The sequence below is a fragment of the Perca fluviatilis genome, chromosome 24 (genome assembly GCF_010015445.1).
Source record: "Perca fluviatilis chromosome 24, GENO_Pfluv_1.0, whole genome shotgun sequence".
Classification (NCBI taxonomy): Eukaryota; Metazoa; Chordata; class Actinopteri; order Perciformes; family Percidae; genus Perca; species Perca fluviatilis.
The window spans coordinates 12,011,512-12,025,120 of NC_053135.1; the positions used below are offsets into that span (position 1 = coordinate 12,011,512).

General features: G+C 42.4%; 1 protein-coding gene across 10 annotated transcripts in view; it reads left to right on the top strand.

Moving 5' to 3' along the window:
- Positions 1-13,609, top strand: part of LOC120554149 (receptor tyrosine-protein kinase erbB-4-like) — a 300,052-nt gene that overhangs the window by 159,123 nt on the left and 127,320 nt on the right. The gene's annotated exons all lie outside the window — the stretch shown is intronic.

Consider the following 13,609-nt stretch of genomic DNA (forward strand, 5'->3'; position numbering starts at 1 on the left):
TAAGGTCTTTCTTATCCTGTTTTCTTTCTCATACCTTTCTAGAAATGCCTAAAGAAAGTAGATTAAAACATATTCTTAAAAAAAAAAAAAACAGGCTTTTAGGAATCAATAACCTCAAACTAGCTGCAACATGAAATGCTGCTTACAGGTTAATGCATACCTCCTAACAATCCAATAATAAATCACATATCATAATGATGATTACAGCTTCTTCATGCTTTATAAACCAGCACATATGAGTAGAACCACCAACTGCTGGACTGCAGCAGACTTTGATGAATTGTGGAATACACTTAAGCTCTAAATGCCACTCCTAAATGGCATTAGGATACGTGTGCATTAAGTGTGGGTTATGTGTGCAGGGTGTTGGCAAGTGGGACACATTTGCCTTCATACATGCTGGCGCTTGAGTGCTAAAGACCCCTAAATGGGTGATCTGGGATGAACCTAGCGTGTTATAGTGGTATTCTACCTTAAGTCTGCTATTGTTGTCCTCTTGGCTCCATTATCTGTTCTTATTCAGCTTGGTGTCGTGCAGCCACTGGGATTTCAAGTTGCTCCCAGTACAGTGGAGACACGGTGCACGTCACATCTGTGACAGCGGTCCTGCCATTTAGAGCATCCAGCCTTTCCCCTCGGCCCTCTTTTCAGATATTAAAAACGCATCTTAGTGGCTGATTAATTTATGGGTGTGTGTAAATTGTTTCTCCCAATGCCTTTTTAATATCTGCCTCTCGCAGCTGGCTTTGGGAAAATGCTGCTCCTGCTATGCTGAGTGGAAGGAACAGATTGCGTTCCACAGTGACAATTACACCGCGTACGTGAGAGTGTGAGCATGCGTCTGTGTGTCTACGTGCGCGATACATACCGAAAATGTTTTCACTTTTGTAGTACAGTGCTGCTCATGAGTATAGGAACCCCTGCTAAAGTTGACTAAAAAGACGAATTAAAAAAATCATCTTTTGGAAATTGATCTTAATGCCTTAATTTAAAAAAGATTTGGAAAAATCCAACCTTCATGGACACCAATTTTCTTTGTGAATGAATAATGTATCGTAAATAAATAAATGTTTATTTAGATTGGCATGGTTTTATTTCAGTTAGCCTAATAGCTGGTTTGATTTGCAGTGAGAGATGATTTTTATGGAAAGTATGCATGCATGCCAATCTCTAGGTATGGTGAAGGCTATGTGATGATGTGGGGCTATTTTAATTCCAAAGGCCAAGGGAACTTTATCAGGATGCATAGTATCTTGGATCCATGAAATAACTGCCCTTTACAAATACAAATCTGCATGCCTCTATGGGAATTTAACATAGGGGTGTCTATACTTATGCCCCCTGTATTTTAAGGAAGAACATTTATTTATTTACGATGCAATATTCATTCATAAAGAAAATTGGTGTCCTTAAAGGTTGGATTTTTCCTCATTATTTTTTAATTAAGCCATTAGATCTATTTCCAAAAGATGATTTTTTTTTTTTTATTCCTCTTTTTAATGGTCAACTTTAGCAGGGGTTCCTATTCTCATGAGCAGCACTGTAAGTACGAGGACAGTACCGAGAAGTTGATATACTGTCGATGTTCGAAGGTGCAATTTTTAGCACTGCATTTTACTTTTACTTACTTTTGAGCACAAAATGTTAGAATTTAGCTCAAAGCACCACAGTGCCTAAGCACACAGCCCCACAGAGGCAGTAGCATGGCTGTAGACTGCATAATTGGAGCTCAGCAAAACAATGTAATGGTTAAAGAGACAAGACAAAAGCCGCAACTATCTGCCTGCTAAAAGTAACTCCAGACAACCACACAGATTGACCCAGAGCTACTGACACCATCCAATTCAATTTTATTTATAGTATCAAATCATAACGAGCGTTATCTCAAGACACTTTACAGAGGTCTAGACCACACTATAATTTACAAAGACCTAACAATTTCCCATGAGCGAGCATTTGGTGCAACAGTGGCGAGGAAAAACTTCCTTTTTGGACACCATCCAATTCATTTCAATTTTATTTATAGTATCAAATCATAACGAGCGTTATCTCAAGACACTTTACAGAGGTCTAGACCACACTATAATTTACAAAGACCTAAAAATTTCCCATGAGCGAGCATTTGGTGCAACAGTGGCGAGGAAAAACTTCCTTTTTGGACACCATCCAATTCATTTCAATTTTATTTATAGTATCAAATCATAACGAGCGTTATCCCAAGACACTTACAGAGGTCTAGACCACACTATAATTTACAAAGACCTAACAATTTCCCATGAGCGAGCATTTGGTGCAACAGTGGCGAGGAAAAACTTCCTTTTTGGACACCATCCAATTCATTTCAAATTTATTTATAGTATCAAATCATAACGAGCATTATCTCAAGACACTTTACAGAGGTCTAGACCACACTATAATTTACAAAGACCTAACAATTTCCCATGAGCGAGCATTTGGTGCAACAGTGGCGAGGAAAAAACTTCCTTTTAGGCAAAAACCTTGGACAGACCCAGGCTCTTTGTGGGCGGCATCTGTCGCTGCCGGTTTAGACACAGACACTGATACATATATACAGATATAGAGAATTATGATTCATAATAATTCTTATAATAATAATGATAGAAGTTTCCACTTCACTTACTGGCATACGTCTATGGCGTTGTCTATGAAAAAGCATAATTATATCCGCTGGTACTCCATAAAAGTTTGATCATTTATGTGGATAATGTTTCACATCTTTCACACTATTAACTGTTTAATTTGCAGGCTATTAACCTCTGGTAAACATGAGGATGGGAAATGAATGAAAAATCCACTTAGAAAATACTTTCAGTCAATCTCTGTATTTCCCATAGATATATAATGCCAAATATCTTACTCACTGAGCAACAAAAAGATCGGCACGGAAAAATGCAATAGTGTCTGGGAGTCTGTAGTTGCTGAGGCTCAGACATCCATGGCGTACAGGAGGCGGGACGCACGGATCCATCTCCCCCAGGGACAAACGCTGTGTCCGGTGGGCAAACTCATGTGATTCTATTTTACACTGATCCCGTGGATGATTTGTAGGCTGTTTAAGTGAACAAGGTGTACCCGGTAACACTGGGCCGTCTTGACTGTCTTAATTCTGCACATATTTCTGTTACTGTAGTAACTACTATTTACTATTTTCATTATTTCATCCATGCGTGGCACAGCGGATGCTTGCGCACTGTCACCTGCCGTGGAGACGCTGGCCTAACACTAACCTCTCCTCCTCCTGAGTCGGGTTTCCGTCCTGAGTTATCTGCTCTGCTGCTGGATGCTCGCCGATGGCAGGAACCCACAGTCTAAAAAAAGCACGCTGCTTTGTTTCAGGAAAAAATCTCATCACAAAGTAAAAAATATATTGAAACAAATATTACAGTTTTTTTTGCGGGGTGGGTTTTGTTCTCTAAAGGTGCTCCTGATCCAGCTGGGATTGCAACCAAAACCCCTAGAGCTGAACAGAACAGAAAACTGCAGGCTTCTCCGACCTTAAATACTTTAATTTTGAGAGAAACCAAAACAAGTCGAGAAAAATTGAATTTCATATATAGAATGGTTTATTAAGGGACAAGAAAGGAGGCGGATGAGTTGCTTAAAGGAAAGCTTGGGCAGGAAACTTATAGTTTGAAGGAACAGATCACTAGATTAGATTTTTATATTGTATGTCTTTGCAACATGCAACTTCGTTGACTCAAGCATCTCTGCCGACTTCCTCCTTAAGCCATTTTTCACGCTGCTCTGTTCCTGGATCACCCAGAGTGGTTCTGACACTTTCGCAAGAAACGTTTGCAGTTTATTCATATAGTCTGTGTGGTTCAGAAGCTACAGCCATTTTAATTTGGGTATGTCATTTTTGCCCCAAAATAGGGGATGGAAGGGATGAGAGAGTTTGAGAAACCAAAACCACATCCTTGAATACGTCCGTCACGCTGGCTTCATTAGAAGTCAATAGGATACGGAGTGGATATTCATAGGGCTGTGTGTGTTATGTCACCAAACCTTAACGCCTTCCGACAGGTGTGTAAACACACACACAAATGATGTCAACATACATCGGAGTGTGGGGGAATCCTATGTACGTATGAATGAAGCTTTTTGACAGGCATTTGTCATGTGTGCTCTCTCAGATTTCATTATGTAGTCAAATTGATTTATATTGCCAACCCACCCCCTCTACAAACGATGCGCAAAGATGCCCCTGTAATTCCACAAACACACACACACACACACACACACACACACACACACACACACACACACAGGTGCGTGCATACGGACATACACACACGTCGCGCTGCCACCAATTAGGACATCCATCTCCGATTAGGGCAGTTTGATTCCAGAGTAATGAAGTATTTCAGCGCTGAAACGTGGTGAGCTTCATAACTGCTGATGATGCCACTGCCATTATTTTCTACTGAGGCAAAATGGCTGACAAATACCCTCCCTAATACACACATACACACACATACGCCCACACTTTATGAAGAGACGAGACATATCAAATCTGACATGGTTGTAATCAGTCCCACAGCTGCACTGTATACCTGGCCTGAATATATTTGTAGTTTTCTACAGTTTGTATGTGAGGAAGAAAAGTGTTTTAAGTATGAAAACACAAAGGTTGAGTTTTGTGATGTAGTAGTTATGCATGTATAGGAATATAATACTTAGTATGAACGTATGATGTGTGCATGTAGGTAGCATTTTGTGAGATTGTGGTGCCCTGTGTGAGAGGAAGTATGATTTATGTCCTCAGTGATATTCTATAACACAATCATTGCCTGTACACTCACAACTCTCCACACTGGGAATTCATTTTTTATTTTATTTTTCGTCTTCCTTCCCATTGCCGTGAATTGATTATCCAACAAAGTCTCGCATTGTCTTCGATTGGCTGCATCCTACCTCTGCACTGGGCCCAATCATCAATCACTTGGAAGGGCCGTTAAGCACCTTTTCTTCCCCAGAGGAGTGAACTGACATTGGGCCTCGGAGGCCACTCAGCTCCTCCTCTCCCTGGAGTCCCCAACCCTCCCATGCAGAAGATTGGCCCCTCCCATTAGGGATCCTGCCAGTTCTCAAAATCTCAGTCCTAAACTGGGATGACCATGAATAATGAGGGACTTAAATATGAGATACAGGACCTAGGTGCTATAGAAGATAACATGCTTCTCACTTTTTTTTCCCCCTCCATAGCTACTGTCAAGCGAGCAGGAGCCAGCCTGTGGCTGACGTGCACTAGCTTTGTCACATAACTGCATTATGTAGGGTCCCCAAAGGCTACAGCATAATGCGATACGCCATGCAACTGTTGCTGGGTTGCTACAACAGCCTCGCCTCATGAGTTATGTATTAGTGTTTTCACTGCGGCTTAAGGAACAGATACTGTACCGCACTGTCACTGTTTTTAGTTTGGCCTGCTAATGTGCAGCAAACTTTCCCCTTTGGTGAATTTAATTTCAGAGTCAGGGTCTTTACTGTAAATGTGTCTTGACAACACAGACGCCTCACGGACGCCGCTCATTAAACAGGCTTATATGAGATTGTCGGGCTGTCTTAGGCAATAAATATCAGTGCCCGAAAGCCAGTAGCACAGCTGCTGCTGGAGGCACACCCCTGGTTATACACACACACACACACACACACCACTGTGTCATCCCAAAGTCCTTGTCAAAACTAGCTTGCAGTATTGAAACTGAAACATGTCAGTGTGTGTGTGTATCTGACTCTGAAAACTTGGCTTTCAATACAACCAGTGGCAACTTCAGTAATTGTGATCCAACATGGAAAAAAAGTACAGCACGTTTTTTTTTTTCATAGACTTCATAGCATGTATAAATCAATATTTTTAAATTAAGTTTTCAAATTTTAATCACTTAAGGAAATTGCGGTTAGAAGGTTCATTTCCCAACTCTTGCACCAGTTATCAAAGTTGGTTTCCTCTCTACTTGCTCACCATCTAAAGTAAATGAATAATAAAAAATACTTGAAAATGAGTGAGCTCTAGCCTTGTATTATTTAATACAAAAAAAAAATATATAATCACTATTGATTAACCTTTTTTTCTGATTTTGAAATGAACTTAGATGAGGCTTTCTGGTATTTGATCCCAATCACGGTGCAGCTTGACTCAGGACGCTGAGAGCAGACACTCCTCCACTGAGCAAAAAAAATTGAACTTTTCTGTTCCCTAATGTGCTTGTGGAAAAGCTAAAATACCTTGAAGGGAGCGGATTTCAAACCGCTCTGATGAAAAGTGGCGCGTGGGTTCAGAACACTCGCTTGTCCCCATTTGATGTGGTTTCCAATTGATGTGAGCAAAAGCCCCAACACCCCCACCCCCTCCTGCACACTCTTCACCCTGTTGATTCATCAACAAACTTGAGATGTTTCCTAAAAAATGCTTGGACTGAATGAGGCATTTCATTGGCTCTGTACCTGTATTCCGCTACATGACAATAAAGTTGAACTAATCTAATTTTTCACGGTGACATTTGCATGCATCTGGATTTTTATTTATTTCAAAGTCAATGGCCCTCGTCTCAAAGGCCTTGGTTTTCTTTTAAACAGGATTTCTCAAAAATCTTGAATGTCACGTCCGAGTGCTCTCAGCGCACTTAGCAGCCAAACAGTCGCATGAGGTGAACGAGTGCATACTTCTCTTACAGAGCTCGTTGAAGCGAATTGGTAAACAGCTCCCTGCCCGCCGATTGACTTTGCTGCCGTGTGGAGGAGTCAGATTGCGCCGGCGTTCCAGTCAGATCAAACTGTTGAGAGTCGGCAGCGTTGCAGCCGACATGCGCCGCTGCACTCTCCTTGACTCATTGGCAGAGTGCTCTATATGTATGGAAATGAGCCATAATCACCATAATATGTGTCCCATCTCGTGTATTTGATAATGGTGTCATTATACTTTTTTTGCCCCTGCATGATGCCTCCCCCCCGCCCCCCTTTCCTCCTCTCCTTTTCCACTTTGCTGTGCCTTCCCCTCTCTCCATCTATCCCTCACCCCCCACCCCCACCCTTCCTCCTTTTCTTCCTCCTCCACCGAATCATTCCTCCTCCTATCGCTCCTTCTCATGCCATCCACCTCATTTACACTCTCACTCATCCAGATGACAGGAACAGGTGCACTATTAATTATGCTTTGAAATATATCTCCTCTGTGCTCCACTTCCCTTCCCCTTATCTTTGTGCGCTTCCTGAGAATGCTCCACTACACTGCCCCTCCTAACCCTAAACTTCTCTTTTGTTTGTTTGTTTGTTTTTTTAGATCCTTTTACTTTCTATACCTCCTTTCTTCTGCGGCGCCGCTTTGCATCCCACTATTTGTAGGCCTGCTGTGTGGAGATTACAGCCTAATTGTGTCATTATCTGGAGAAATCAAACCGTTTTCACATGATCATGTCCTAGCTATCTCATTATCTCAGCACAGCAACTTCCTAGTTTGTAGCGCCTGTGTTTTGCTATCGCGAGATAACAACGGCATTACATCGTTATCTCAAGGTATCAACCGTCGCTTTCTCATGAGCACGACTTAAATATCTCATTATTTTGTGATAACAAAGCTGTGTTTTTTTTTTTTCTTTCTTTTTTTTTGGGGGGGGGAGATCCAGCTGTCTCACCCCACTGGTGTTGTTTAAGAGTCTATCCAAATCGGCTTAGCCAAATGAAAGCAGCACTGTCAGAGGGAGAGACCAGAGTAGATTAAAATTTTAGAGAAAAATAAATAAGAGAGAATTTACTCCACGGTGGAAATAAACCCACTTGGATAAGAGACCTCCGTGTTGGATCACAGCAGAGTACAAATCTCAACCTAATGAGTTGTTTAGGTGATAATAGTGAGACATACAGATGAAGAAATGAAACCGATGGAGCGGTTTGAGCTTCAGTGTTTCCTGTCCTATATTGGCCAACTCAATCTGCATTTGTTCAGCTAATTCTCCAGGTTCTTCTTTTATTTATTGGTGGAAAGTACATTTACTCAAGTACTGCACTGAAGGAACATTTTGAGGTACTTGCACTTAGTTTCATGTTACATAAAAATATATATAATAGGTTTATAAAATACAATGCACTGTCAAAGGTTAAACTGTTTTTTTAGATTGTGAGCTCTTACAAAAAAGTTTTTCATCATATTTCCTCGAAATTTCTCAGATGGTTTATTTAAACCAGGGATGCACTGAATCTCAGATTCGGCTTCGGATTCTGCCCAGTATTGGGCTTTTTGACAGGGTTCGGCTTCTGCCGAATTTTTTCCAGCGTACCCTACGGCTGCACTACGCTGGTCGACGTAATGACGCCGCCGTTGATTACAGGAAGGTGTTTACGTAGGTGGAGCGTTCGGTGCAGTAGGCTGTGAGAAAGTGGAAATGGAACTTGAAGAAGGCCATTCAAGTCCAGCTACATGTTCAATTTGCAATGCCGATTTGTCTCGTGGTGGCAAGGACCCTAAACAGTACACAACATCAGCGCCGTTAAAACATCTGCGTATGAAATATTGGAAAGAATACGAGTTGTGCATGAAGGAATCTGCAGACAGCAGCCAAAATGCTGCAACTTGTGGTACGGCAAAATAAAATTTAAACGAAAAATACACTGCTGTGGACATTGTTTACTTCATTAATGTGTTTACTGTGTTAATGGACTGAGGATGGGTGTAGGATTGGATATTCGGTTTTGGATTCAGAAGAATCTTAACGAGTGGATTTGGTATTCGGTCGAACCCCATAAATCTGGATTCGGTGCATCCCTAATGTAAACAACTGTTCAAGGCCAATAGAGGTACAATTATGAAAATGTATAATATTTAAAAAAGAGAGCAAATATTCAGTCCAAAGCCCAAAAAATTGTACAAATGTGTGTTGCAGAAATTATAATTTGTTCTTTCCAACCCTATTATTCATCCCACTTTCATCATCTCTTTCCTGTGACCCTTTGGAGGGGGCCCGAGCCTGGGGTTGGGAACCACAGCATGTGCAGCCGTGGCTGCTCGTTGCTTCCACACACAGAGAGCCGAAGTCACGCCCTTCTACTTCCGGCCAATGGGACCTATCTTTGAAAAAATATGAACGAGAGTCAATGGAGAGATAAGAATTATGTTTTTGATCTCGTTTGAATTGAGCCATGGATTACAAATATGATGTTCGTCAAGACGAGAGATGTAGCTCACACAAAACTAAGTGGTCATATGACAAACCTACGGCTAACTGAGACTTTCTTCGGTTGAAAAATGATCTCTTAAATTGACAAACGTCATATTTGCAATCCATGGCTCAATTCAAACGGGAACAAGAAGTAATTAGCCTCTCCCCGTTCACTACCGTTCATATTTTTTCCCGAATTAAGGTCCCATGAGGTCCACCGGAAGGGGCGTGACTTCAGCTCTCTATACATGTATGCACATTTTTTTTCTATCTGGTAATGGTAAATAAAAGTCAAGTTTCATTGCTTCAAAGATGACATTTTTTTCCCTGTCCTTCCTATTCTTCTTGCATTCTCCTTTTAATGTGTTAAACCAATGGACCACATGAAGAGGGAAAAACAGATAATATGATCCTTTTCCAATTATGTTGGTGACATACAGTAAAAGGGGGAATAATAATTCATATAATAAAAATACACATCCAGATGGAGGGCGTGCGACAATGATGTTTTTAATTCAAACCTTTCTGAATTCTTCCTTTTAAATTCTCTAATGCAGCGGGTTTTCTTCTTCTTCTTCTTCTCTAAATCGGGGAGGAAGCCCAAAGGGGATTCTTTGGGAAACTTTGTATGCAAATCTATTATCTGTGTGTTGGCAAGGTTTCCGGAGTATCTGCAAAGTAAGTTGAATGAAAAACTTACAGTAGACCTACAGGTTATTAGCCTCAAAACGTGCAGTTTGGTGAATTAGCTTACATAAGTGTCTTTTAAGGCATATTGGAGTTCTAATTGGAGGTTCCTGAGCCACGAGTCACTTTGTTTTTACATTTATAATCAGGCTTTAGTATTCACCTCGCATGCTTCTACTCTCTCTTTTTCTTTTTTTTTACCAACTGCTGCTGAATTATGACAAAAAACAGTCGACTGTGCGTGCCAGGTCTCAATTCATTAACTGATAAACCTTTTTTTTTTTTTTTTTTACTTTGCAAGACAATTTTCAAGACAGTGTTCCTCCTTCCAAATCCGAGTCACTACAAAGTGAATATGTCTCCGTACTGCGTGACATAGAAAACATGTTGCCATATGTGGAGGGGTAACAGGTGCCTGAGCACAGCAACTCGCAGCCTCGTATCGGGCAGATTCGGGTTTCCGACACAGCGCAGCCACCTTCTATCATGATTATGTTGTGTGGTAGTAGATGAAGCACTTTTGACTCCCCTGCCTTGGCCTCAACGCAATGTATCCTGGAGACGCAAAGAGCAATTTACCAACATGTGAATTTCACAGTTCGCCCAGAGGTAAAAAGCGAAGAGAAGAAAGGAAACAAGCCTGCCGGGACTCGCAAAGGATTCTGTTTGACTGAGCACTTCACGCTAGGCCACTAATTGCCTACGATTGATGGAGAAAAGCGCTAGAGGAAACGTTCAACTTGCAATGCATCGTGGGTAGTTGACCTATGTCGACGAAATCTTGTCTGTGCCTCCTTGCAGTGTTTTTCTTTTCTGCGTAGGTGGGGGGGGGGTTATTGGGAATATCTGAGGCTTGTTTGTGCGTTGAAATGTGTGTGTGTGTGTGTGAGCGAGCGAGTACATTTCTGCACAGAATCCTTTTTGAGAAAGCACTCAGATCCATCAGAGTCGAGCTGAAATCAAAAGATTCACTCGAAATGATAAAATAATGGCCGGGACTTGTGCCAGCCTGTGTAAAGCTGTGGATGCTTTTCCTCTTCTTTTTTGAGCCACTTTTTTTTTCAACTCTTACGTCACAAGCTAAGGGTCATTTTAGAGGAGGATGAAGGTAACAAGGTGTGTGTGCAAGCAATCGAGGGTTTGTGCACCTTGTTGGGATAAATTGGTCCTCCCTCTCACCTTGTTAAGTTTATATTTTTTTTCAGAAAATACAAGGGAAGGATCACCGTCCGCCTTATTAAGTGTGAGAACATCACCTTTGCATGGCAGTAGCGTCCTTCAGCGTCTGTGTTTGTCTGAAAATTGAGCGCAGTTGATACAGCAGGAGGGAAGATGCAGGTGCTTGTGTTTACTTCCCTCTGGACCTCCCTCCTCCTTGTCTCCCTGCCTCCTCCCTCCTCCAGCGCAGAGGTATGCAGATAAATATTGATCTAGAAAACCTTCGGGGGGAGGGGGGAACCTATTTATGGCGACGGAAGGAAATGAAATGGTGTCAAAGCGAAAGGAAATGACTGAGAAAGGGCAGAGTAATCCTTTAATTTAATTAGGTAAATTACAAAAAAAGAAATCCTTTCTAAGTCTGTATTTTTTTTCAGCTTTTTTTTTTTTCCTGCCCGCTCTCTTCCCCTTTGCTCTCCCATCGCTCCCGCTGGAAGGCTTTCCTGCGGTTGCTAAGCAACAGGGAAACAGTTTTTCTTTGGTTTTGCCAGCGGGTCCCGGAGGCTGGCAGGGAGAAGGGGGCACAGTGGATGCACTGTGGAGTCTGCCAGCAGCCTAGTGCGTGCCTACAGCTGGGTCGGGTTGCAGAGCAGACTCCCCTGTTCCCAGTCATAGCGCCCCCCCCACCCCCCGGCGGGCACCTTGGGGGTTACGGCGGAGCTAAGTAGAGCAGGGCGAGCTTTGCAGTAAACACGGGGGGCGCGGCGGGGTCAAAGTTATGAAACGGCACGACATCCAACCCTGGGGCCGGATCAACAAGCCCCCTGTGCACTTTGTTTTTAGAGGCTGAGTCACGAGTTGGACGGAGTTGCACGGAGTTGCGCGGAGTTGCGCAGAGTTGCATTAAGTTGCACAACTTGCTAACTCCCTAACAAAAATAGAAGAAGAAAAAAAAAACAATCACTAAACATTTGACACACAAATTATTTCGCCAAGGGATTTCTGACAGGCAGTGGAGTACCTCACTATAGAAATCCTTTTTCCAATAAGTATGCTAATCAAAGCCTACGCTGAAATGGATTCTACTGCTCTTTTATCATGTCGTTCTTTCACTCCTCAGGTGATTGACACATTGTAATCTTGGTAATAAACCCCTCCAATGCCTGTTGCCTTCCTATTATGTTAGTGCTACAATAAGCCAACTCGGCAGGTGCGCGTGTTTGCCGAGCGCTCAGTATAGACGCAGATCTCAGCTACCTGCTATTATCCTGAAACGCAGGCGCTCCACACACTGTGTCCTAACTGTCAGTTTCCACTAGCATCCCCAGGGGTCAGCAGCCAATCAAACCTTGCATTACTCATTCCCTCCCTCCCCTCCCCTCCCTTCCCCTCCCTCCCTCCTAACCAATCATCTGGCCTGTCTCTGGTCATTAGTATGTCTTTGTAGCTGCCTGTTGCTTCCGAAAACCGGTCTCTTCCTGTAAATGATCTTAAATGAGAGGTCATTATTTCTTGATTATTTAAAGGGTTTAAAGGCATGACAGTGTTGCTGCTTTGAGCACCAAATACAAAAAGCCAGTATGATTGTGTTCACTTGTGGGAAGCCGGAGGGGGATCGTGTTGTTGTTGCTGTAGCAGTGACCCTCCTATGGGTTGGTCTTGGTACCTGTACAGAAGACGCTGGAAGCTACAGGAGAGAGTATAGTTGCATCTCACTTCCCTTAAATTGCCTCCCCGGCTCCGCCTATGTGAATCTCTGCACGTTTGTCACCCTCTTGGTGACAACTCCTGGCCCCCGCGCGAAAAACAAACAAAACTTGAAGATAAAAAAGGAAGGATTCCCAAAAGAGAAAAGAAAAAGCCTCAGGAAATGCCAAATGCTGCAAACGGAGCCTGTGTTGTACAAGCCAGTGTTGAACACACACACACACGAACACACACACGCACACTCACACTTTTAAATGTAGAGTCCTAATTAGGCTTGTCAGTGGTGGTCGGTAAAATGTGTTAGTGTGGCATTTAACAGCTGTTAAGTGTGTGTGTGTGTGTGTGTGTGTGTGTGTGTGTGTGTGTGTGTGTGTGTGTGTGTAAGCTCAGGCTGCTGTTTGAGATAAATATTGCATGGCCACAGAGATGGAGCTGTAGCAACAAGGGATAAGTTGTTTAAGAAGACACACTGTGTGTGTGTGTGTGTGTGTGTGTGTGTGTGTGTGTGTGTGTGTGTGTGTGTGTGTGTGTGTGTGTGTGTGTGTGTGTGTCACAATGTGCATTATATTGATGTAGGTTTTGTGATCTGTTTTGTTGATGTTGTCATGTTTTTACTGTTGGATATGAATTGTGCCCTGCCTAGGGACTGCAGATGTAAATTAGCCTAAGGCCAACTCTGGTACAATGCATCAAATGGCAACATTTATGTAAAAAATTGTACATTGTCCCTAACAAATAAAATGAATAAATAAAATAAAAACACACATCAAGCTATCTGGCAACGATGCTGTATGTGAAGATGGTGCTTGATCGATAGGGCTGTCAGCGGAAGGAGAGTCTTTCTCAGCTTTTTTTTTGTCTTTAGGGCTATTTTTCCTGTT